This window comes from Dermacentor andersoni, chromosome 7, assembly GCF_023375885.2.
Source record: "Dermacentor andersoni chromosome 7, qqDerAnde1_hic_scaffold, whole genome shotgun sequence".
Taxonomy (NCBI): Eukaryota; Metazoa; Arthropoda; class Arachnida; order Ixodida; family Ixodidae; genus Dermacentor; species Dermacentor andersoni.
The window spans coordinates 12,846,993-12,871,301 of record NC_092820.1 but is presented as its reverse complement, the minus strand read 5'-3'; the positions used below and the strand labels follow the sequence as shown (position 1 = coordinate 12,871,301).

The window sequence follows — 24,309 nt, the reverse complement described above, 5'->3', positions numbered from 1 at the left end:
TGGCGTCCCCTTTCTTATGGATTAGGATTATGTTAGCGTTCTTTCAAGATTCCGGTACGCTCGAGGTCCTGAGGCATTATGTATACAGGGTGGCCAGTTTTTCTAGAACAATCTGCCCACCGTCCTTCAACAAACCCGCTGTTACCTGATCCTCTCCAGCTGTCTTCCCCCTTTGCATAGCTCCCAACGCTTTCTTTACTGCCTCCGGCGTTACCTGTGGGATTTCGAATTCCTCTAGACTATTCTCTCTTCCATTATCGTCGTGGGTGCCACTCGTACTGTATAAATCTCTTTAGAACTCCTCAGCCACTTGAACTATCTCATCCAAATGATATTGCCGGCTTTGTCTCTTAACGCATACATCTGATTCTTGCCAATTCCTAGTTTCTTCTTCACTGCTTTTAGGCTTCCTCCGTTCCTAAGAGCTTGTTCAATTCTATCCATATTATACTTCCTTATGTCAGCTGTCTTACGCTTGTTGATTAACTTCGAAAGTTCTGCCAGTTCTATTCTAGCTGTAGGATTAGAGGCTTTCATACATTGGCGTTTCTTGATCAGATCGTTCGTCTCCTGCGATAGCTTACTGGTATCCTGTCTAACGGAGTTACCACCGATTTCTATTGCACACTCCTTAATGATGCCCACAAGATTGTCGTTCATTGCTTCTATACTAAGGTGCTCGTCCTGAGTTAAAGCCGAATACCTCTTCTGTAGCTTGATCTGGAATTCCTCCATTGTCCCTCTTACCGGTAACTCATTGATCGGCTTCTTATGTACCAGTTTCTTCTGTTCCCTCCTCACGTCTAGGCTTATTCGAGTTCTTACCATCCTATGGTCACTGCTGCGCACCCAGCTGAGCACGTCCACATCTTGTATGACGCCATGGTTAGCGCAGAGTATGAAGTCTATTTAATTTCTAGTCTCGCCGTTCGGGCTACTCTACGTCCACTTTCGGCTATCCCGCTTGCGGAAGAAGGTATTCATTATTCGCACATTATTCTGTGCCGCAAACTCTACTACTAACTCTCCCCTGCTATTTCTAAGGCCTATGCTATATTCCCCCACTGCCTTGTCTCCAGCCTGCTTCTTGCCTACCTTTGCACTGAAGTCGCCCATCAGTATAGCGTATTTTGTTTTCACTCTACCCATCGCCGATTCCACGTCTTCATAGAAGCTTTCGATGGTCATCATGACTGGATGTAGGGGCGTAGACCTGTACAACTTTCATTTTGTAGCTTTTATTAAGTTTCACAACTAGACCTGCCACCCTCTCGTTAATGCTATAGAATTCCTGTATGTTACCAGCTATATTCTTATTAATTAGGCATCCGACTCGTAGTTCTGGTCTCTCCGCTACGCCCCGGTAGCACAGGACGTGCCCGCTTTTTAGCACTGTATATGCTTCTTTTGGCCTCCTAACTTCACTGAGCCCTATTATATGCCATTTACTGCCCTCTAATTCCTCCAATAGCGAGAGAGAGAGAGAGAGAGAGAAAAGAATACAGGAAGGCAGGGATGTTAACCAGTCAATAGTCTGGTTGGCTACCCTACTTGGGGGATGGGAGAAGGGGAAGAGAAAGAAGGGAGAGAGAAGATCTAGGTACGTGTACGGGCAGCACTTCAGTTAAAGACGCTCGAGCAAACCAGAAGTTCTGAGAAAACACAAAAGTGCCTTCACTGCCTTCTGAGCCGATGATCGGTCGGGACGGTGCTCTAACATTGTCTGTTCACTCAGAGGACGATCGTCTAGTTTCCTCAATGTGGCGGACAAATACTGTCTTTGTGCTTGAAATTGAGGAGAATGGCACAATAAGTGGTCAATGTTCTCCGCGCATCCGCAAACATCACATGCAGGACTATCAGCCATTCCAATTAGTGCTGAGTAGGCATTGGTGAAGGCCACTCCAAGCCATAACCGACACAGAAGAGACGCTTCACGCCGGTGCACACCGGCTGGAGGCCTGAGTTGAAGTGACGGGTTTAGTCTGTGCAGTCTTGTGCGCCTTGTATGTACGGTATTCCACTCTGCTAAGGAGATCGTGCGTGCCAGAATGCCAAGTTGTCTCGCGGCGTCGGTCCTTGAGAGCGGAATGGGGACGCAGCGGTCTTCTTGGTTTGTCGTCCGAGCTGCCTTATCGGCGTCATCATTTTCAATGATACCGCAATGACCTGGTATCCACTGAAAAGAGATATGGCCTTTTTCTCTTAAGTGATGGACAAGTTCCGCGATTTCGCACGTGAGCTGATCGTGAGTTCCATGTCGGAGAAATGACTGCACACATTGCAAGGCCGGCCTTGAATCGCAGAAGACTGCCCGTTTTCTAGGACTTTCAGTATTTATCACTTGAAGCGCGTCGCGGAGAGCCGCGAGCTCTGCAGCTGTAGACGTAGTGACATGGGAAGTCTTGAACCGCTTGGTTATTCTCATTGCTGGTATAACTACAGCGCCGCCGGAACTGGTTGATGTAGTTGATCCGTCAGTGTAGACGTGTGTGCAGTCGCTGTATTTCTCGTACAAGAGAAGTAAAGTTAGTTGCTTGAGCGCTGATGATGGCAAGTCCGACTTTTTCTGAAGTACTGGGATTGTAAGGTTCACTTGAGTATGGCGCATACACCATGGAGGAATAGAAGGCCTTGCCGCAGGTGCGTAACCTGACCTGAAAGAGGCACGGTGCGCGAAGACAGTCGCACTGAATGTCGTGTGGGGCCTATCAACTGGGAGACTTGCTAGGTGGTGGGTAGGGGTCCGGGCGAAGTGTCTTATGTGCACACGCATTGTTTCACTGCTAATGTGCGTTCTAATAGTGAAATCTTGAGCGACTGCAATAACTTCAGTCGTTGACGCACTCCGCGTTAGACCGAGACATATCTTGAGTGCTTGGGCTTGGATGCTTTGGATTATGTTCAGGTTAGTTCTGCAGGTGTTGGACATGACTGGTAGGCTGTACCGCAGGAATCCAATAAAGAGGACCCTGTACAGTTGCAGCATAGAATGTATTGGCACTCCCCAGGTCTTTCCTGCAAGAAACTTAAACATATGGCAAATTTCTGTCAGGCGTTTTTTCACATAATTCACATGAGGGGTCCAGGAGAGATTTTTGTCAAGGACCACCCCCAAAAATCTGTGACTCGCGCTGTACGAGATCATGTGTCTGTCGACGGATATCACGTATGGAGACATTGATTTCCTGGTAAATGCCACCGCTGCGCACTTTTCGTATTGTCACGTGGTGGTGACGTAGAAGAACACAGTAGCAATACTGTGAACGAGAAAACTAACTTTTATTGGGCGAACTTGTGCCCACAAAACAGGCTACACTTCTAGCACAACGAAAGCGGCGAACACAGTCGGCGATCGTCGGAAATCTGATTAGCGGGTCAAGCGCGTCGGCTTTTATAGATCAGTCGTCGAATGTTCCAGATTAACTGATGGGACCCGCGTGTCTTCCACAAAGTTCGACACCATTCGTGTCACGCGATGAAATCTGATAACACAAGGTTCGGCGACAACAGACACGCGGATAGAAGCGTCGATAACTTTCCAGAAACGTCGGATACATGCAGGCGCGTCCCTCGCTGTGTGATTACAGTTAAGCGGCGAAACGTAATTGCCCGATAAAGATAAGTACACGTGTCAGTATGATATACGAAGTCCTTGTTCTCGAAGGTAGGATGATGTTAAAGTAGCTGACTTTTGAAGCCGCGCGCGAAGCTGCAGTCGTGTCACAGCCGACGTCCAAATGCAAATGTCGTCGGCATAGATGGAGAGCCTAACGGTGCCTGGCAGGATGTCAGTGAGTCCAATGAGTGCTAGACTGAAGAGCGTTGGGCTGAGTACTCCGCCCTGAGGCACCCCACGGTTACTGTAATGCTGGGAGGTGGGCCCATCCTCGGTAAGTACGAAAAAGGATCTCTTATGTAGATAGCTACTTATCCAAAAATATATGTTGCCGCCAAGTCCTACTGCCTCTAACGCGTTGAAAATCGCTTCGTGCGTTACGATATCGTACGCTCCTTTAACATCCAGAAACAGGGCAGCAGATAATCTTTTGCAGGACTTCTGGTGCTCGACGTACGTCACCAAGTCGATAACGTTGTCTATGGAAGAACGGCCACGCCTGAAACTGGCCACTGCATCTGGATATACCTTGTAATGCTCGAGGTACCATTCTAGCCGTGCTAGAACCATCCTCTCCATTAGTTTTCCGATGCAACTGGCAAGCGCAATTGGTCGGTATGATGCAATGTCTACAGGCGACTTGCCTCCAATAGCACTGCTAGACTCGCCTCACTAGATAACGTTCTAGCGTTAAACGTTGCCAGGTTCACATTCCCATGGCGGCCTGTCCGCCATTAGAATATGTTAACTTGTGTTACATTAGCCTCACATATTTCCTGAAAATACACTCAAATCATCAACATCCATGTTTTAACACTGTTAACCATATGACGTGTGCTACACTTTTCCGTAATCGTCCCTCTGTAAGACAGCCTTTCTCGCAGCGTGTAAAGGGGCTTAGTGATGAAATGGATGTACCACTCCTCGAGCTTCGCTTAAAGGGCCCCTGAGACGGTTCGGACAAATTTTGTAGACGCGTAGGGTACAGCTTAAGTAGAACATTCACACCACAATTTAAGTGAAGCGTTACGTATTAATGGAGCTACAAGCGATTAGAAGTAACCCTCCTCCCTAGTCATGCTTTTCCTCCTCAACTCGTTCGCCGAGCGATCGGGGCTAAGCTCCGCCTTCACTGGTTTTGCGTCACGATGCGACGTCACATCGTCCACTTCCGGTTGTTTTGGAGCCCGCCCCCGCCCGCGTGAAACCTCTCCGCTAGCCGCTTGGCCGTCGACCCCAAGCGAGAGCTATCGAAGCAGCGTGCGTTGCGAGCATTCTGTCGTAGCGCCGAACGTGTCTGGTATTCCGGTAACCACAGGCAAGCTGGTCATTTCGGCAAATGACTGAGGCATAAACTCAAGCTGATGAAGGAACTTTAGCGTAGACGTACGTGCGGCCTGATCGGTCTGCACGGTCCAGCCACTTGTTGGCGCAGCGCTTAACCAGCCAAACAAAGCGCTAATATTGCTCTAACCAAGTGTAAAACATTTTAAACATTTATAAAAACAAAGTGTTGATTATTACACTCCTGCGAAAAATACACACCAGCAGCCAAAGAAGAATACACTTCGTTACTGCTACTGTGTATGGTTGAGCTTGAGCTCTGTTTAAGACATTTTAAACATTTATAAAAATAAAGCGTTGATGATTACACTCCTGCGAAAAATACACACCAGCAGCCAAAGAAGAATACACTTCGTTACTGCTACTGTGTATGGTTGAGCTCTGTGCCACCAGGTGGCTGCACCGTGCAGACCATTCGCATTTGCGATTCTGCTCATCCCATGGCTCATCCCGTTACGGCACAGTCAAGCGGCTAGACCCTGTCCCCTTGCGCTTGCATTTGCCCTAATACCGGACTCGCGAAACGCTATTGCGTTAGTAATCTTCCGGTGTAAAGTGACGGCCACAAACGCGCAAACCCTGGCGCCGATCGGATAGCGGCAGTCCGATGCGCAGCAGCCAGCTCGCTCGTATGCTGCCTTGCAGAGGGACACGATGTCGCAGCTTGACATATTGCCAGTCGCTACGTTTGCAGCCCACAAAGCAACAAATTCGAATCATAGTGCTCGCGAAAAGACTGAGACCGACTCTGACCGCGGAGCTTCCGTCAAAATGGAGTACGTTGTAACACAAGCAGACGACACTTTCTGTGTGCCGGAAGTGCTTAATTGTATTGAAAAATCGTTCTTGTGCATTCTCTTTATGTTACTTTCTGTTTATAAAAACAAATGAACTAACATTCCAACTATTACGAAGATCATTTGTTTACCATACAGTTGGAAAAATTATTGATCACGCGCCCTGGTCAGCCAATCGGATAGCTCGCCTCACTGACGTCATATGGGTGATTTTCGTCATATGGGTAGGGGCGGCTTAAAATTACGCCGAGCAGCGTGCTCCGATCGGCAGCGATGTGCATTTTTAAAACCTTATAATAAATTACACGCTTTACGCGGAGCACTTAGATGTGTCAATTAATGATCAGAAGGACCTACTCTAACGACTCAGTACGTTTGTAGAAAATCGTCAAAATCGTTTCAGGGTCCCTTTAATGCATCCAACCAAGCTGTTACCACCTTGGGAGTGGCAGGTGGTAGAATGGGACATATCCTTTCTAGAAGTAACAAACACGCACTAGAGATGGAAATCCGAATGCATTTCCTAGAGCTCCAGCACAAGCACTCCTGCGCAGAGTTCTACACAGGCGCTTTGAAGTCAAATGCCGGAGTGTCTTATGCAGCCGTCGGCCCATCCTTCTCAGAATCCGATGTACTGCATCCGGTAACAAGTATCCTTAGGGCCGAGGCCTACGCGTTACTGTCTGCTGTGATGCATATAAGAAAATCAAAACTTCGAAAATCAGCGATATATACAGACTACCTAAGCATTGTGAAGGCGTTGATGTCACTCTATACACACAAAAGTCCAGTATTTAATGAACTCTATTCCATCTTGTGTAAAGCGCACATATCTGACCAGGATATCATTATATGCTGAGTGCCTGGCCATAGCAGCATCGAAGGTAACGTTTTGTCGGACGAGATGGCCACGTCAATCGCGTCGCAAACATCTAACCCTACCGCTGATGTGCCTGCAGTGGCGTAGCTAGCTCGTCTGGCACCCGAGGCCCTTAGCTCTTCTGTCACCCCCCCCCCCCCCCTCGCCCCCCGGGTGTAGTCGAGGAAGGCGACGATATCAACAATTTTCGGGTGTCTTCAGACGTATATGACACCCCCCCCCCCCCTACTGGCCCCGTGCACCCGGGGCCCACGGCCCCCCGGCCCCCCCTGTTGCTACGCCACTGTGTGCCTGTCACAGGTCTGAGGCCTTTCTTACGAAACTGTGAAACCACTGGCAGTGCATGTGGGACGTGGAAACAAAAAAAAAGTTCCACGTGATAAAGCCACAGTTAGAATTCTGGCCCTCTGAAACAAAATCACGCCGAAGAGATGTCCTATTTTGTCGTCTCAGAATAGGACACACATTTGGCACCTATAACGTTCTACTCACCGGAAATGACCCTCGAACCTGTGGTAGATGCGAGGAGTGTCGGCAAGCCGCATCTGAGAGGAGAAATTTTTCCTTAACATACCGGCAGCACATTCCTCTTCATCGTGTCCAGAACCGCTGTTTAATACAAACACAGTCCTAGGTTTCCTCAGAGATGTTGTCTTACATGTTATTATTCACGTACATTCGTAGCGCTTCCTCTCTTCAGACGATGCCGCTGTGATAGTCGTACTGTATAGCACATGCCTCCAGGCCCTTGTATTTCAAGGGCTCTGGTGAGGTAGTTGTGCTGTAGCTAATTTTTGCATCTTACATGTTCCGTATATCATATAATTCTTCCGCTATGCAGTGTAAGGCTCATAGTACTCATTAGTCATCGCCATAATCTTATTGCACATAGATTTTACGTACTTTACAGCGACTATTTTTTAGGCCCCTTTACAGCCACGTCACATCTTCTTCACAGAACTCATCATTCCACCGCGAAATCACTAACACTGTCTTGGCGGTCTTTGGCCATACCTGGCCCTTGCGCCACTAAACACACATTCATTCATTCATTTATACGAAGTGTCTCTTGACTGCAAGGGTCCCTAAAACTGGAAGAGTGCAAACATTATACTAATCCACAAAAAGGGAGGCGTCAAAGTATTGCAAAATTATAGGCCATTAGCTTACTCCCAGTATTATATTGTCGCGGTACAACGCGGACAGAACACAGGGAGACGTTCTGCACGAACAACAGGACAATCTATTCAAAAACAAACAGAGCAGAAAGAGGTCTTCTTCGTCATCATCCAATCTCAGTCTGACCCACTAGGCGAAGTCCGTTAGTGCTCCCATCATCGTCGTCGTCTGCATAGAATACACGCGTCATTTGTCCCCCCCCTACAAGAGCATCGTCCCAATGCTAGACAAGAAATGTCACTTGCGGAAGTAAAGGCCGCTAGCATAGCAATTCGCTCACATACGGCTTCACGCGGACAACGTGCACAAGTTCAGGACGGTGTGTGCGGCGCCGCGTACTGTTGGGATTATCGATGAAAAAAGAGCGCTACGAAGACGAGGACGAAAGAACATGTACGACAGACAAGGCGCTAAAGAACGAGAACGATCTCGTAGGTGACATCACTGAGTCGCCGCAATACCCGATATGGTCCGAAGTACCGCCTTAAGAGTTTCTCGGGGAGGCTTTGTTTCCGTATGTGTGTCCAAACCCACACTCTGTCGCCGACTTCATAGGTAACTATTCTACGGTGAAGATCGTAGCGGCCTGCGTAGTAGTCTTGCTGCTGGCAGATCCGCAAGCGCGCGAGTTGTCGAGCTTCTGCGCGTTGCGTAAACACATCGGCGTCCGTATCAGTGTCGTCAAAGTCGTGTGGAAGCATAGCATCCAGCATCGTTCGTACATGTCGTCCGTAAACAAGGGTGAACGGAGTCATGCGCGTCGTCTCTTGTTTCGCCGTGTTTTAGGCAAAGGTGATATACGGTAGGATGTCGTCCCAATTTTTATGTTCGACATCCACGTACATTGATAGCATGTCTTCAATGGTTTTGTTTAGGCGCTCTGTTAACCCATTAGTTTGTGGATGGTAGGCGGTTGACTTTCGATGGGCCGTTCCACTTAGTAGCAAGACGTCATCTAAAAGTGCAGCCGTAAATGTGGTTCCTCGGTCTGTTATTACGACGGTTGACGCGCCGTGTTGCAAAACCACATGCTCAATGAAAAAGTGCGCTACCTCGGCTGCTGTGCTGCTCTGGATTCCCTTTGTTTCAGCGTAACGTGTGAGATAGTTGGTTGCGACGATAACAAAGCGATTGCCTGCAGTAGAAGTAGGAAGTGGGCCCAAAATATCCATTCCGATTTGATCAAATGGTCTTCGAGGAACCTGGACGGGTTGTAGGAAGCCGGCTGGTTTCGTCGGAGGCGACTTGCGCCTCTGGCAGTCGAGACAAGTTCGAACGTGATGTTTCACGGCGGTGGTAAGTCTCGGCCCGTAGTACCTTTGCTGCACTCTGGCTAGTGTTCGCGTGTAGCCTAAGTGACCAGAAGTCACCTCGTTGTGGCAAGCTTGAAGTACTTCCGTACGAAGAGCTGCAGGAATGACAAGCAGATAGGGGGACTAGGGAAACTCTCGGTGGTTTCGCAGATCTTCCCTCTAAGTAATTGATTAGTTCAAGCAACTCAGGGTCGTCCCGTTGTTGTTGCGCGATGGCGGATGTGTCCATAACACAAATGCTGAGTCTTCTTCGGGCGGAGCAGGTGACTCTATCGGCGATCGAGACAAGCAGTCAGCATCCGTATGTCGTTTCCCCGACTTGTACGTGACAGTCATGTCAAACTCTTGCGGCCTTAGGCTCCAACGCGCCAGTCGTCCAGAAGGATCTTTAAGGTTTGTCAAACAACATAGTGAATGGTGGTCTCTGAGAACTGTGAAGTGGCGGCCGTACAAATATGGGCGAAACTTCATTACCGCCCATACTACGGCGAGGCATTCTTTCTTAGTTGTGGAGTAATTAGCCTCTGTACGTGAGAGTGTTCTACTTGCATAGGCAAGTACTCTTTCTGTGTCCTCTTGCCGCTGCACAAGATCAGTTCCCAAGCCAACATTGCTAGCATCAGTGTAGAGCAATGTAGGAGCGGTCTCATCAAAGTGAGCAAGCACTGGGGGTGTCTGGAGACGTTGCCGCAAGTCATTGAATGCACCTTGCTCTTCGTCGCCCCACACAAAAGCAACGTCGTCTCTCGTCAGGTGAGTTAATGGCGACGCAATGCGCGCAATGTCTGCAATAAACCGCCGGTAATAGGAGCAGAGGCCGAGGAAGCGCCTGACAGCCTTTTTATCGGATGGTACGGGAAACTGTGCGACGGCTGCAATTTTTTCAGGATCTCGCCGGACACCTGCGTGGCTGACAACGTGACCGAGAAACTGCAGTTCCGCGAAGCCAAAGTGGCACTTCTGCGGCTTCAGGGTGAGGCAGGCGGACCGTATGGACTGCAGAACCGCTTCAAGCCGTTCGAGGTGTTCTTCAAACGTTGAGGAGAACACAATGACGTCGTCGAGATACACTAAGCAGGTTTTCCACTTCAGACCCGAAAGTACAGTATCCATGAGGCGTTGGAACGTAGCAGGGGCAGAACACAAGCCGAAAGGCAAGACTAAATTCGTATAGGCCATCTAGCGTCACGAAAGCCGTTTTTTCACGGTCTCTCAGGTCTACTTCGATTTGCCAATATCTGCTTTTTAAGTCCATTGAAGAGAAGTAACGTGCCTGTCGAAGCCTGTCGAGTGAATCATCTATACGGGGAAGCGGGTATACGTCTTTCTTTGTCACCTTATTTAGCTTTCGGTAGTCCACACAGAAACGCAAGCTGCCGTCTTTTTTCTTGACCAGAACTACAGGAGATGCCCAGGGACTCGTTGATGGTTGGATCACGTCATCTTCAAGCATTTTTGTCACTTGTTGTTGTATGGCTTCACGTTCTCTAGGAGCCACACGATATGGATTTTGGTGAATTGGTCTTGCCGTATCCTCTGTAATTATCCGGTGCTTTGTTAGAGGCGTCCGACCGACGCTGGACGTCGACGCAAAGCAGTTGTTGAACTTGGCCAATAGCGTCAGCAGCCGCTCTTGTTCGTGCTGCGACAAAGCAGTGCTAACGTCAAGTACAGGAGCCGGGTCTTGCGTAGGCGCTTTTTCGAGTAGTGAACAAGAGCCACGAACATCCGCAACGTCGTCAAAATAAGCCACAGCCGTGCCCTTGGGAAGGTGCCGTTGCTCTGTGCTAAAATTTATTAGCAACAGGTTTGTGCGCTCGTCGGTGACATTCGCGATTCCTCGTGCGACCGAGATACCGTGAGTAAACAACAGCGTGGTTATTTGGTCGGCAACTCCTTCGCAACAAAACGGTATGTCACATGCTACCGAAGGAAGGGCACACGATCGAGGAGGGATGACGAAGTCGTCTTCTGTTAGACTAAAGGAGTTTTGTTGCGGCGATAAGCAATGGACTAAACCGGAGCTCTTATAGAACGTCACCATCCAGTCCGGGATGTTAATTACGGCGCCATATTCTTTTAGGAAGTCCATTACGATAATCAAATCTTTGCAGCGTACAGGAAGGACGATGAAAGCGGGCACGAAGGAAGAATCTCCGATGTTAACTCTAGCAGTACATCTTCCAGTAGGCAGCAGTAATTGGCCGCCTGCCGTCCTTATGTGAGGTCCCTTCCATGGCGTCTTTACTTCCTTCAGGCGGAGGACGAGTTTCTGACTCATTATAGAGAAGTCGGCACCTGTGTCGACTAACGCTGTCACCGGCTGCCCATCCACGAAAACATCAATGTCGGCGCTCACGATGTCTTCAATGTTTATCGGCTTCACGTCGTTCTGCAGCGAGAATGTTGGGTGCTTTTTAGTGTTTTGCGGTGGGCCTGCAACCTTGCCCCCAGAGGTCGCCGCCTTCAGTTCCCCGACGGGGGCTGGGCGACCTTCGTCCTCGGAGCTCCGCAAAAGTACGTCCAGTAGATGAAGCCATCTGACGTGGAGGGGTTGGAGAGCGCGACCGACGGCCGAAATCGGACCGATCATTGGGCACGGATTCGTCACTGGGGGTCCCGTCATTGGGGATCCCTGAAAAGCAGCGTCGTCGCGGCGTAGCATGGCGTCGTTATTTGCACGTCGACCATAGGACCATGGACGAAGAGGTCGAAATGATGTGTCACAACGCCAGCAATGACGCGAAATATGGCCGGCGCCTCCGCAGCGAAAACAGAGTATAGGCGCCTATCGACAGTGCGCCATACATCGGTTCGCCGAAGTTGCGGCCGTCCCGTAGCGTCGTTTTGCGCCGGTGACCAAGACGCGGCGAACGACGGCTGGCGGTATGACTGAAGCGGCATAACGGCTGCGCGCTTCGAAGCCTCCTCTTGCGGTGGCGACCAAGGAGCGGCTGTCGGAGGCTGGTGGTCTTTAAGATCGGTTACCGGGAACGCCTGCCGGATTTCGTCACGCACTACTTCGGCGATTGACGCGACGGGTCTATCTAGTGTCGGTGTCAGAATCTTTTGAATTTTCTCTCTGATGAGCTTTCTGACCAACTCACGCAAGGAGTTCTGATACTCGGCAGTCACTGCGGCGGCGTTGATTGTAGTGCTGGTGGACAGTCGATCGTATTGCCTGCATCTTTGATGAAGGGCCCGCTCAATAGCCGTAGCCTCTTTGATAAACTCAGCGACAGTGACTGGCGGATTGCGCACAAGCCCCGCGAACAACTGCTCTTTTACACCTCGCATGAGGTAGCGCAACTTCCTATCTTCGGTCATGTTCCGATCGGCTCTACGAAAGAGGTGGGCCATGTCCTCGGCGAACATTGTGACCGACTCATTAGGTTGTTGCACGCGTAGCTCCATCATTTGTTGGGCGTGGTCGCGTCGGTCGGCACTCGCAAAGGTATCCGTGATCCTCTGCCGAATGTCATGCCAGCTCGTGAGGCTACCCTCGCGTTTCTCGAACCAAGTACGGCCACTGTCGTCAAGGGCGAAATAGACGTGGGAGAGCTTTTGCTGCTCAGTCCACTGATTAATCTGTGCGACGCGTTCATACTTGTCCAGCCAGTCTTCAATGTCTTCGAAGACTGCACCGCGATAGCGATCGGGAACCAGCGGATGCAGAACGGTTACCTGTTGTGGACTGGGAAACCGACTGCTTTGGAGTGCTTGCGGTGGACTGGTTTCGGCCCATTGCGAGATGTGCGCAGCTCCTGGAGAGAGGTGGTTGAAGAGCGGAGAACTCCGGGTCAAGGCTTATCAGTCGACGACCGAAGCGATGCATGGGTGTCGTAACTGGCTGGTGACAGTGCGTCCAGGCTAGATGAACAACTACCAGAAGGACTCCGACGCATCAGACGCGGTCAGTACCCCGCACCTCCACCCGTGTCGCGGTACAACGTGGACAGAACACAGGGGGACGTTCTTTACGAACAACAGGGCAATCTTGTATTGTCTTGTCTTGTGTCCCAGACAGTGGCGCATACCCACTATGGGGGATTGGCCAAGAAGCAGGCGGTTTTTCGTATGCTTAGAAGTAAAGCCAAACTAGATTTAAATTGTGGAGCGTGAGACTAGAACTGTAATTTAGACGTGTGATGAAAATATTGTGAAGAATTTTGATAAAATAAGTTAACGTAAATAAATGAAATAATAGAAAATATTGATAATTTTTAGAAAGTCAGCAAGGTACTCCTTTTGTATCCCTGATGAAATTGTAAGTTGCAAGAAAAGCATCCCTGTGGCTGGATCCCAGTGAGGTCGCACCAAAAGAAAGAATGGTTGGTGAGGTTAGCGATAGCCCAAGTTTTGTGAATGAGCGTACTAATAATTTTCTTTGTCTTATAAAGCGGCGGCAGGAGATAAAATAATGTTCGATAGATTCAGGTGCACTGCAAAAAGAACATAGAGGGGACATAGCGAGACCAGACCTGTGTAAGTAAACATTTAGAGGAGGTATACGGCATCTCAATTTTGTAAACGAAACTTCCAATTGTCTTGAAGGACACCAATTATTGTTCCATGGGAAGCCAAGATGGTGGAAATTAGAAGACGGTGTTAGTATGGATATTGCAGAGTTTTGAGATATAGCGAAATTTCTATACCTAGCCGCGGTGACATAAGCTGATGCCGGCAAAACAGATATGATAGGGCCGTTGAGGGACGCTCGTGCGAGTGAATCGTCCATTTAATTCAAGTGTAAACCATGATGTCCCGGTACCCAAAGCAAACATACTTTCCGTAAGTACGGAGGTACCATCGAACGAAAGGTTCTTTGAATTGTTGTATCTAAAGATGCAGTCAGCGCTGCACATACAGATAGTGAGTCGGTCACAATAACAGCTAATGGGTCGTTTTGGGGAAGTTTTCGTAACGCTAATATAATCGCTAATAATTCTGCTTGAAATATAGGTGTGAAATCGGGAAGGCGAAGCGAGTAAGACCATTGTAGAGATTCAGAGAAGATCCCCACTCCCGCCTTCTCATTGCACACAGTAGCGTCAGTGGCTATTACATTTTCAGTGGTTAGTTGGTATAAGTGGTCGTGTAAAATATTAATTAAATCTCGCCTTGTTAACAGTTTAGCATGATTCGGAAATATGTCCTCGAACTCAACTTTGAGGTCTGTTAAGTCATTATTTGAATGACAAACTTGGCGTATGGACACATCCAATTGTTGTAACTGAGCTTGCACAAATAATATCTGAGGACTGTGGAATCTTGACCACGATACCTGAAAAAACTCAGATGGTTCAGTGATAAAAGCATATTGCGTACGTCTTTTTGAAAACTCATAAATTTTTAAATATGTCTGAACCGTAAACATGCGGAATCTGCAATCTAGGGTGGGTATATGGGCTTCCTGATATAAAACAGCGTTGGCAACAAATCTAGGAAGCCCGAGGCATGACCGTAGAGCTTCTCTTTCTAAAAGTATTAGAGGTTTAATTTTGTAGGCGGGGCCACCGGAAAAAAAGATTACGCAGCCAAATTCTAATATGGGCCGAACATACATCTTATAAATAATCAGTAAGGTATCCCTGCGTAGTCCAGAGCGGCGGTGGCTGAGCCGGCGAAGCATAGCTACGGCTCGTTCTGCCTTTGTTTTAATACGTTCAATGTGACTGCGCCAGGTGAGTTTGCCATCGTAAATAACACCAAGGTACCTGACTTCGTCAACTTGGGGAATAATTTCCTGTCGGTATTGCAAAGATATATGCACTTGTGCAGTTAATGGGAATACTAAGACTGCACTTTTGCTAGTATTTAATAACACTTAATCTCTCTAGCCATGTCTGCAGGGACATTCCTAAGTAATTTGGCAACGACTGTTGTAGAGAATATAAACTGCTTGCGGAGGAAAAAAATGCGATATCGTCCGCATAAACATAAACATGTACTTCAGGAGACAAAGGAATGGTGCTTAGAAAATGTTATATAATATAGGGGAAAGAACGGAACCCTGTGGTACGCCTCTTGTCTGCTTGGTATTTCGACGTCTAAACACGTGTTGGTAACAATAAATCTCTCTATCCCTTATAAATTCACAGATCCAAGCAGTTATATATTTTGGGAAATTCGTAGAGTGAAGATTATCGAATAGAATACAATGTTCTACAGAGTCGTATGCTTTTGCAAAATCTAGTGTCACCAAAGCTGCGTACTCTCGTTTGCGGCGAGCAAGTTTAATGCGGCTCTCTAAATCTGCATGGGCGCACCATATGGAGTGGCCCGGACGAAATCCAATCTGACAAGGACTGAGAGGGTGATCATCCTGCATAAAATTTGTTATACGGCCGTGAAGAACCCTTTCTATTAATTTGACCACATTTGAGGTAAGAGAAATCGGTCTTATGTTTTCTAAGTTAAGTCCGGATGACTTTTCTTTAATAGTGGGATAATTTTAGCTACTCTCCACTCTCTTGGAACCCATGAATTCTTGAAAGAGAAATTTATTATGTTTAGAAGGTCCTGAGGCGCATAATCAAATAAAACTTTTAGCATTCCTGTTGTAATTTCATCTGGACCGGGGGCTGACGCCGGCAAAGAATTCAAGCTCTGTCGCTGTTACTGCTACAAAGTAGTCTACCAAAGGAGGTTTCTTTAGTCCTATCGGCAATTGATGTGTGAAACGTCGCGCAAGTCCTTGAGCAATTTTCTCAAGTGATTCTGATAATTTTGCTGATAGAACGACAGATTCGACGTTCACGGGGGCCGGTATAGCTTTGCGAGATCGAAGAAATATAAACAGGGCTTTTTTATTGCTAGACTTCGAAAGGTATGTGTAGTGCCTGGAATCGTAATCCTCCTTAGCTTTTGAAACTGTTCGTTTAAATGTGGTAGCTATATATGTATAATCAGCCCAATTAACAGGACACTGGTTGTATAAAAGCTTTTTCCATGCAGCTTTTCTACGTCTAAAATCTCGTTCGCACTCAGAATTCCACCAGGGACAATATGATCCATCCTTATAAGATTTCACAGCAAATTTAGCTTTCTTTGATGACTGTTTTAGTATTGAACATAGGCTCATTGCTTTAATATCCATCTCCATGCCCTCCTGGGCTTGTAAAGCTGATTTTAAAGCATTTTTAAATTTTTTGTAGTTAACAAAAGTACGGATATTATTATTTAAACTAGTTAACGGAGTAAGCAGTTCAAAAATTATAGGAAGGTGATCACTGTTAGTTCCGGAATCTACAGTCTTCCAGGAGGTGACTGTCATGCTCGGGGTAGCAAACGTAAGATCTAGGGCAGATCTCGACTGACCACGCACGAAAGTATGTGCTCTCGAATTTAAGCAGGAGAAAGGATTCATTAAGACCTAATCCCACAGGCGTTTGCCACAAGTGTCCGTTCGGAAACCCCACGATATATGATGAGAATTAAAATCTCCCACTAGTATGATGTTCTTCTGACTGCGAGCAATAGAGGTATCTCGATAACGGGTATCATGTACTCCAGGGGGGAAGTACGTGTTAATTATAAAAAAGGGTGTGCAACCAGGTAGTATTGTATCCAGTGCTAGGATTTCAGTCTGGGGACATTATCTTGTATGCTATAGTAGCTCTATGGCAGATTTTTGATGAGACGAACAACACTAAACCACCGCCTCGGGATGGGCGATCCAATCGAAAACATCGGAAATTTTTTAGATGAAAAGATTGACCAGCAGCAAGCCAAGTTTCCTGTAAAATAAGAATATCTGGAGAGTATGTAGAAATAAGATATAATAAATCTGTTGTGGCCGAAAGTATATGGAACGACAGTTCCACTGAATTACTGTTAAAGTTCCTATGGTGAATAAATCCGAGCAGCAGAGACTGCTTGGTATAAAACGTTCTCTTTTAAGAAGTCCTTCTTAGTCGGAGTCTCTCTAACGTACTTTTTTGCTTTAGAGTTGATGGGAGAGCTAGATTTTTTCTCTGTCGGTGACCTTGTTCGTTTAAGAGATCGGGGGTCCATACCTACATCTTGATTTTCCACCCCATCTGTGTCGGAGAGACAGATTTGGTCGACTTTCTCAGGAGTTGGAGGCTTTGGAGAATCGTTATTCGTGAATGTCTGCGCGGTCGATATTTCAATAGGTGGACTCCGCGGTAGACCCGCCACCGGATCCTCAATATTGGGTTTATTAGTTAGTTGAAGCCACGGATTTAGTTGTGAGGACAGCACCTGAACAAGGGAGTCGGTGAGATTTGTCATGATGCGCTCTATTGCTTTCTCCAATGCCTTTTCTACGGAAGCTGCCATAGCCTGACAATGTTTGACGGGCCGTTATACCAGCATACCCTTGAGATCCGCTCTGAATTTCTCCAATGGCCTCACGACGAGAGCATCGACGTCTGTCAATTATTTCGAGGATTTGCATTTCTTTTGCCCTTGCAGGGCAATTAGGTTCATTTGCGGGGTGGGGACCACTGCAAAGGCAGCAGGACTCATTTCGGGAAGAACAGTCATTTGAATGATGGCCTTCTCCACAAATTCGGCATCGTGTGTTTGACCTGCAGCCTTTTATCGAGTGCCCAAACCGCCAGCACTTTAGGCACTGATGGACACGAGGTGATAGAGGCTGAACTCGGTATATAAGTGGCCATGCCTTGATTTCCGATGGGCGGTTCATTCCTGCGAAAGTAGCTATGACTGTTTCACTGGGCATGCGCTTATTATCAACGACACGGCTGCAACGTTACACAGAAATCACGCCTGCCTCTGAAAACATTTCCAAGATTTCTGCCGGACATAGATTGATGTCGACAACGCGGACTACGCCTTTGGTACATGCAAGGTGATGAGGAATGAAACTGCTCACTGGATGTGTCGCAAAAACACCGCACTTCAGCAAATGTTGAACACAAGCCTGGTCTGACGAGCAGCAAAGAATGCCACGTCGGCCAAACTGTCGAACCTCGATGATTTGTTGAAAATAGGCCGAGGCCATCCGGAGTTCGGTTTGAATTGCTTTGGGATTCTTCATGCGAATCACCCCGCATTCACTCGGAACCAAAGCCACAGGTACGCTGCTCGTCCCACTGCGTAAGAAAAGCTCCACCGGCAAATCAGAGTTGGGAACAGAAGCCGACCAGGAGGAAACCTCCTGGCCTGGCGATGAGAGTGACATTGCCAAGAAATAGGAAATTACTCTGGAAGCTTATCAGATATTAAACAAAAGGTCAAAACCAATTACGTAAAACACACAGATTAAAAGAAAACCACCAGCTACTTGACCAGAACCAGTGTTCGGTAGCTCAGGCACCAGGCCACCTCGCTTGTTCGCTGTTCAAAACAGAGCAGAGACACGTCTTCTTCGTCATCATCCAATCTCACTCTGACCCACTAGGCGAAGTCGTTGTTGTTGTTGTTGTCCTGAGTGGCCGTGGCACACACCCACAGTGGGGGATTGGCCAAGAATCGGGCGGTTTAATTAGGTGCCTAAAATAATAATGATAACAAGGGAGTTAACAATTTGGGCGTGTGAGTTTAAAAGTAAACGTTTTGTGTTTGGAGAAAAAATAAATAATCAGATGATAACCGGGTATAAGAAAATAATAATAATAATAACAATAATAATTAATAATAGATAAGAAATAAAAGAAAGCTATAGTTGGGAGGGAGAACGATCAATCTAACATGGAAATCGATTGGTTTCAATTAGGTAATTTTGGATCGCCAAGCAAACATTTCTGTGGCTGAACCCAACAATGGAGGCTCCAAAAGATAGGATCACAGGCACTGATAAAGTTAGACCAATAGAGCGAAGCGGGATTTCGAGTAGTCGTTTTCTTATAATAGAAAAACGTCTGCAAGACAACAAGAAATGGTCGATTGTCTCCGCTTCGCCACAGAATGAGCATAATGATGAGGGGACCAGACCAGACCTGTGAAGGTAGAAGTTCAATGCAGGTATACGGCAGCGCAGCTTCGTGATGGACACTTCAATTTTCCGTGTTCGGCAAAAATCTCTGTTCCAAGGGTGCAGGAGATGTCCGTAATCCACAGAGTTAGTAATTGCGGAGCCTGATGCTGACTGTATAATGGTACTCCTGCGAAATCTAGCTGCAGTAACATAAGCAGTCAAAGGGCAGCAAGGAAGAATCAAGCCACTTATCGATGCCTTGGCTAGAGAGTCTGCAATTTCATTAATGATTAGTCCTTTATGGCCAGGCACCCAAATCAAACGCACGCTTTTCAAGTAACCAGGTACCAATGATTGAAATGTCCTCATCACGCGAGAATCACTAGAAGCAGTAAGGGATGAGCACAATGATAATGAATCAGTGACTATCACGGCTGACGTAATTGATGGTCCTAATTTGCGCAATGCCAGCACCACGGCCATGAATTCGGCTAAAAAATTGGTATGAAATCTGGCAGCCGAAGAGAAAATGTCCAATTGAGAATCGGGGAAAATATTCCTACACCTGACTTTTCTTCACATTGTGAAGCCTCTGTAGCAATTACAACGTTTGTTTGAAGGTTTTTCAGGTGATCTTGTAATATACCGTCTAGAATACGGTGTGGGAGTAATTTTGCATTATTGGGAAAGATGTCATCAAATTGAATATCCGTGGCAACAGCTCTGTCGGTAACAGGAAGTACATCGCATATGCGCACGCCCAAAGAGTCAAGTAATTGTTGCACGAATATAATTTGCGGATTATGTAGTCGCGGCCAGATGACACCGAAAAACAACGCAGGTTGTGAAATAAAGATTATTTGGGGATGACGCAGCGGTGATTCATAAATCCTTAAGAACGTCTGCACCGCCAAAACCCGGAACCTGCACGAAAGTGGCGGAACACGGGATTCTAGATAAAGAATAGAATTTGCAACAAATTTAGGAAGACCTAAACACAGACGTAATGCTTCTCTTTCTAAGAGGATTAGAGGACGGGACATGTAGGCTGGAGCTCCCGAGAAGAGCACGCAACCAAATTCTAATACAGGGCGAACGTACATACGATATATCATTAGGAGTGTATCTCTTCTCAATCCTATTCGACGACTGCTCAGCCTACGCAATATGCCAATTGCACGGGTACCTTTCCCAGTCAACAGATCTATGTGTGAGCGCCAGTTGAGAGAGGCGTTATAAATAATTCCGAGGTATTTAACACATTCCACCTGTGGTATGTCTTGAAGGTGGTAAGACAATGAAATGTGCACTATGTCACGTATCGGAAAAACGAGAACAGCACATTTGCTGGGATTGAGTGTGAAGTGACTAGCATCTAACCACCTCTTCAGATCATAAAGGTAAGTTTGCAGTCGTTGGTATAGCGTGTGGATGTCGTTTTCAGATGCAAAAAACGCAATATCGTCTGCATAAACATAAGTAGTTATTTCTTGATGACAAGGTAGTGTGCTCATGAGAATATTAAAAAGTACCGGGGAAAGCACTGAGCCTTGCGGTACGCCTCTCGTTTGTTTGTGTTTAGAAGAAGAAACGCCGCTTTCATAGCAATAGAATTCTCTTTCACCTAAGAATGACTGAATCCACGCTACTATATACCCAGGAACACCACAGGAAGTTAACCGATTGATCAATATAGTGTGCTCCAGAGTGTCCTATGCTTTAGCGATATCGAGCGTCACTAAGGCAGCGTATTGCTTATGACGTCGAGCGAGTTCTATTCGGCTTTCTAAGTCGACGTGGGCATGCCAGATGGAGCAGCCCGCCCTGAAACCAATCTGACAGGGACTAAGAATGGAATTATCATTAATAAATTTCATGATGCGACGGTGAAGAAGCCTCTCAATGAATTTTACTACGTTTGATGTAAGCGCAATGGGCCTAATGTTCTCCAATACATACCTTCCCTCTTGTTTCTTAAGCATCAATATTACCTTGGCAAGCTTCCAGTGCAACGGAATCCAAGCATATTTAATTGAATAATTCACCAGGTCTAAAAGAACGTTAGGCGATTCCTGTAACAATATTTTTAACATTGCATTTGTGACGCCATCAGGGCCAGGGGCTGAATTCGGTAAACATAGTGCAGTCTCATTTAGTTCAGCTAAGGAAATTGGAGTAAAGCCATCCCAAGGACCTAATGTAGAATGAATAGCCGGAAGCCTGGCCGTAAATTGATTTTCTAAGCCTTCGGCAATCTCTTCTAGGTAGGCGCTCAGTTCCTGCGGGGTCAAAACAATTGAATCTAATGTTAAGGGTGTTGGTAGCATCTTCCTAGCACGAAGGAATGCAAATAAAGCACGCTTCTTTTTTGAATTAGATAATCGTAATGTCAAATATCGTATTCCTCTTTGGCTCGATTAACAGTACGCTTAAATACACCAGCATGAAACTGATAATTTTTCCAATTTGTCGGGCACTGATTATGCAGAAGCATTTTCCAAGCGGCCTTTCTTTTTCTATAGTCCCGCGTACACTCATTATTCCACCAACGACAAGCGGTGCCTTTAGCCGAAGGGATGACAAATTCAGTTTGCTTCCGGGAATCCTCTAGAATTGAGCAAATGGTTGAAGCGATTTCTTTATCATTGGCATTGGCAAGTTTCGAAACGGCAGAACGCAAGAAAGTCTTAAATTTCGTATGGTCCATAAATGTGCATGCCTGGTATTCTAAAGATGTTATTTGACAATTGATCTCAAATGACACAGGAAGATGATCACTGTTGGTTGCTGATTCAACCGCTACTCACGACAAAACCTTGATGCCAGCGCTACAAAATGTCAAATCTAACACTGAACGGAAGGGTCCTCTAACAAACGTTACTTGTCCTGTGTTCTGACATGAAACCTGACTATCAATAGTCCACTCCCAAAGTCGCTTACCACACACATGTTTTTTGCCCCCACGACACGTGATGCGAATTAAAATTCCCTACAAACAAAATTTCTTTTCTACAGGCAGCCACAGCCCTATCAAGTTGACGTGCACTTTGCACGCCGCTGGGGAAATAAGCATTTATAATTGAAAATGGATGGTATCCTGGGAGGCATAAATCTATGGCCAAAATTTCACAGTCGCAGTCCATGATTTGAAAAGAAATTTTTGCCTTGTGACAAATTCTACTGGAAACAAGTATCATTAATCCTCCACCTCGCGAGTCTCTATCTAATCGGAAGGACCGAAAACCTTTTAAATGAAAATTTTTCTCTGGTGAAAGCCACGTTTCCTGAAGAAGTAAGATATCTGGATTGAATTGAATAGATAGGCAAGATAAATCTGTTGAAGCTGGAAATATAGAACGACAGTTCCACTGCAGCACTTTCAACTGTCCAATGGTGTTGAACGCACAGCAGCGGCAATTGCCGCCTTTAGAATACTTTCTGCAAGCACAGGAGTTGGTTGACTCTTTTTTGATTTTGGTTTCATAGTTTTTGAAATTGGGGACCCCATACGTTTGGGAGCTCGAGTGTCAATCAAGTTCCATGTCTGTGACGATAACAGTGTCTGAATAAGAGGGCTCATCCTCGCGTGTTTGGACTAGCGAAGTAGTGTGTGGAATATTCTGCAACTGTGGAAGGCGTCTCTACCTCGTTGCTAGGCGTTCGAGGTGTGGCGTTAGATACTGGGCACTGCATTGGTGTCTTAGTGGGCTGCATTATTTGCATCATGTGACTGCAAATGATTTGCGCTAAGCAATCAGAGAGACTGGATATCAATTTGTCCATAGTTTTAGCCATTGCTTTTTCCACGGGAGAGTCAATTGCTTCTGAGAGGTTAAGATCCATACTTGGAGTGTTGCGCGCTGTAACACCAGAGTATCCGAAATAACTGATAACTGAAATTGCATCTCTTCGGGAGCAACGACGGCGGTCGATTATTTCAAGAATTTGTATTTCTTGAGCGCGAGCTGAGCAGTTCGAATAGTCTGCTGGGTGTTCTCCCCCAGAGAGGCAGCACTATTGAGATTGAGTAGAGCATTCACTTGAAGAATGACCATCCCCACAGGTGCGGCAACGCAAGCTAGACTTACATCCTCCTGCGCTGTGCCCGAATCTCCAACAATTCTTACACTGGATTGGACGTGACGCAAGCGGCTCTAACGGAACACAAGAGGCCACACCTTTATTTCAGATGGACATGATGTGCCCACAAACGTTGCAATAACAGATTCTGTCGGAACCCTCTCGTTATTGGCCAGTCGATTGCAACGGTAGATGGCAATGACGCCTGCTGCGGATAGCTTGAAGTAGGTAAAGGCAAGGCGCAGAAGACCAGGACTTAGGAAGAAGAACACAAACGACAAGACGGGCGCTTGTGTTCGTTTGTGTTCGTTTGTTGTCGTTTGTGTTCTTCTTCCTAAGTCCTGGTCTTCTGCGCCTTGCCTTTACCTACTTCAAGCATGACTAGCCCAAGCAAGAGTTTTACTTGCGGATAGCTAGTCCAGGGTTTCAGTAGGACTTAATCGGGAGTCTACGCCCCGTACAAGACCCTTGGTGCACGCAAGGTGAGGCGGAATAAAAGCACTCACCGGGGTGGAAGCGAATGAAGTGCATTGAGGTCTTCTACACAGGTCTGGTTGGATGAACGACACACTATACCTCCCCGTCCGCACGCTCGCACATCAGTGATGGTCTGGAAGTGGTTGGACGTGGCCTTAAGTGCCTTCTGGACAGCCTGTGGATTCGTGATCCTGATGGAACCTCCATTGGTAGGCACAAGCGCCACAGGAATGGTGCTGACGCCACTGCGAAAAAAAATAAATCTATGGGCAATTCATTAGGTGGCAAGGATGCTGACCAGGCGGATCGCGCCTGGCCAAGAGAACTGGTCGACATCAGCTCAAGACGGCTGACACAAGGAATGCCAATCAACGAGGAACTAAAATACGGTTATTGAGACGCCCTAAACCACCCGATACTCAGCCACTGCAGGTCAACGAAACGGTCGCTCTGTCGAGGCCAGCAGGGACCAGGGACAACAGCCCGCGAGCGGAACGCTGCTACACCGCGTGGCACCGCGGTGGCTTGCTCCCATCGTCGTCGTCGTCTGCATAGAATGCACGCGTCAATATAAAATATTTACCAAAATAATCTCCAATAAAATAAGGGCAACACCGGACTTTAGTCAACCAAGGGAACAGGCTGGCTTCAGGAAGAGATACTCTACAATGGATTGCATCTTTGTTATTAATCAGGTTATCGAGAAATTCGCT

The 24,309-nt window shown here is 46.9% G+C and overlaps 1 long non-coding RNA gene across 2 annotated transcripts in view; it reads right to left on the bottom strand.

Moving 5' to 3' along the window:
- LOC140219385 (uncharacterized) overlaps positions 1-24,309 on the bottom strand; it is a 226,812-nt gene that overhangs the window by 48,611 nt on the left and 153,892 nt on the right. For both annotated transcript variants that reach the window (XR_011895610.1, XR_011895609.1), the window contains exon 2: positions 7,133-7,185. This is a non-coding gene — a long non-coding RNA (uncharacterized lncRNA). The remainder of the gene's footprint in view (positions 1-7,132; positions 7,186-24,309) is intronic.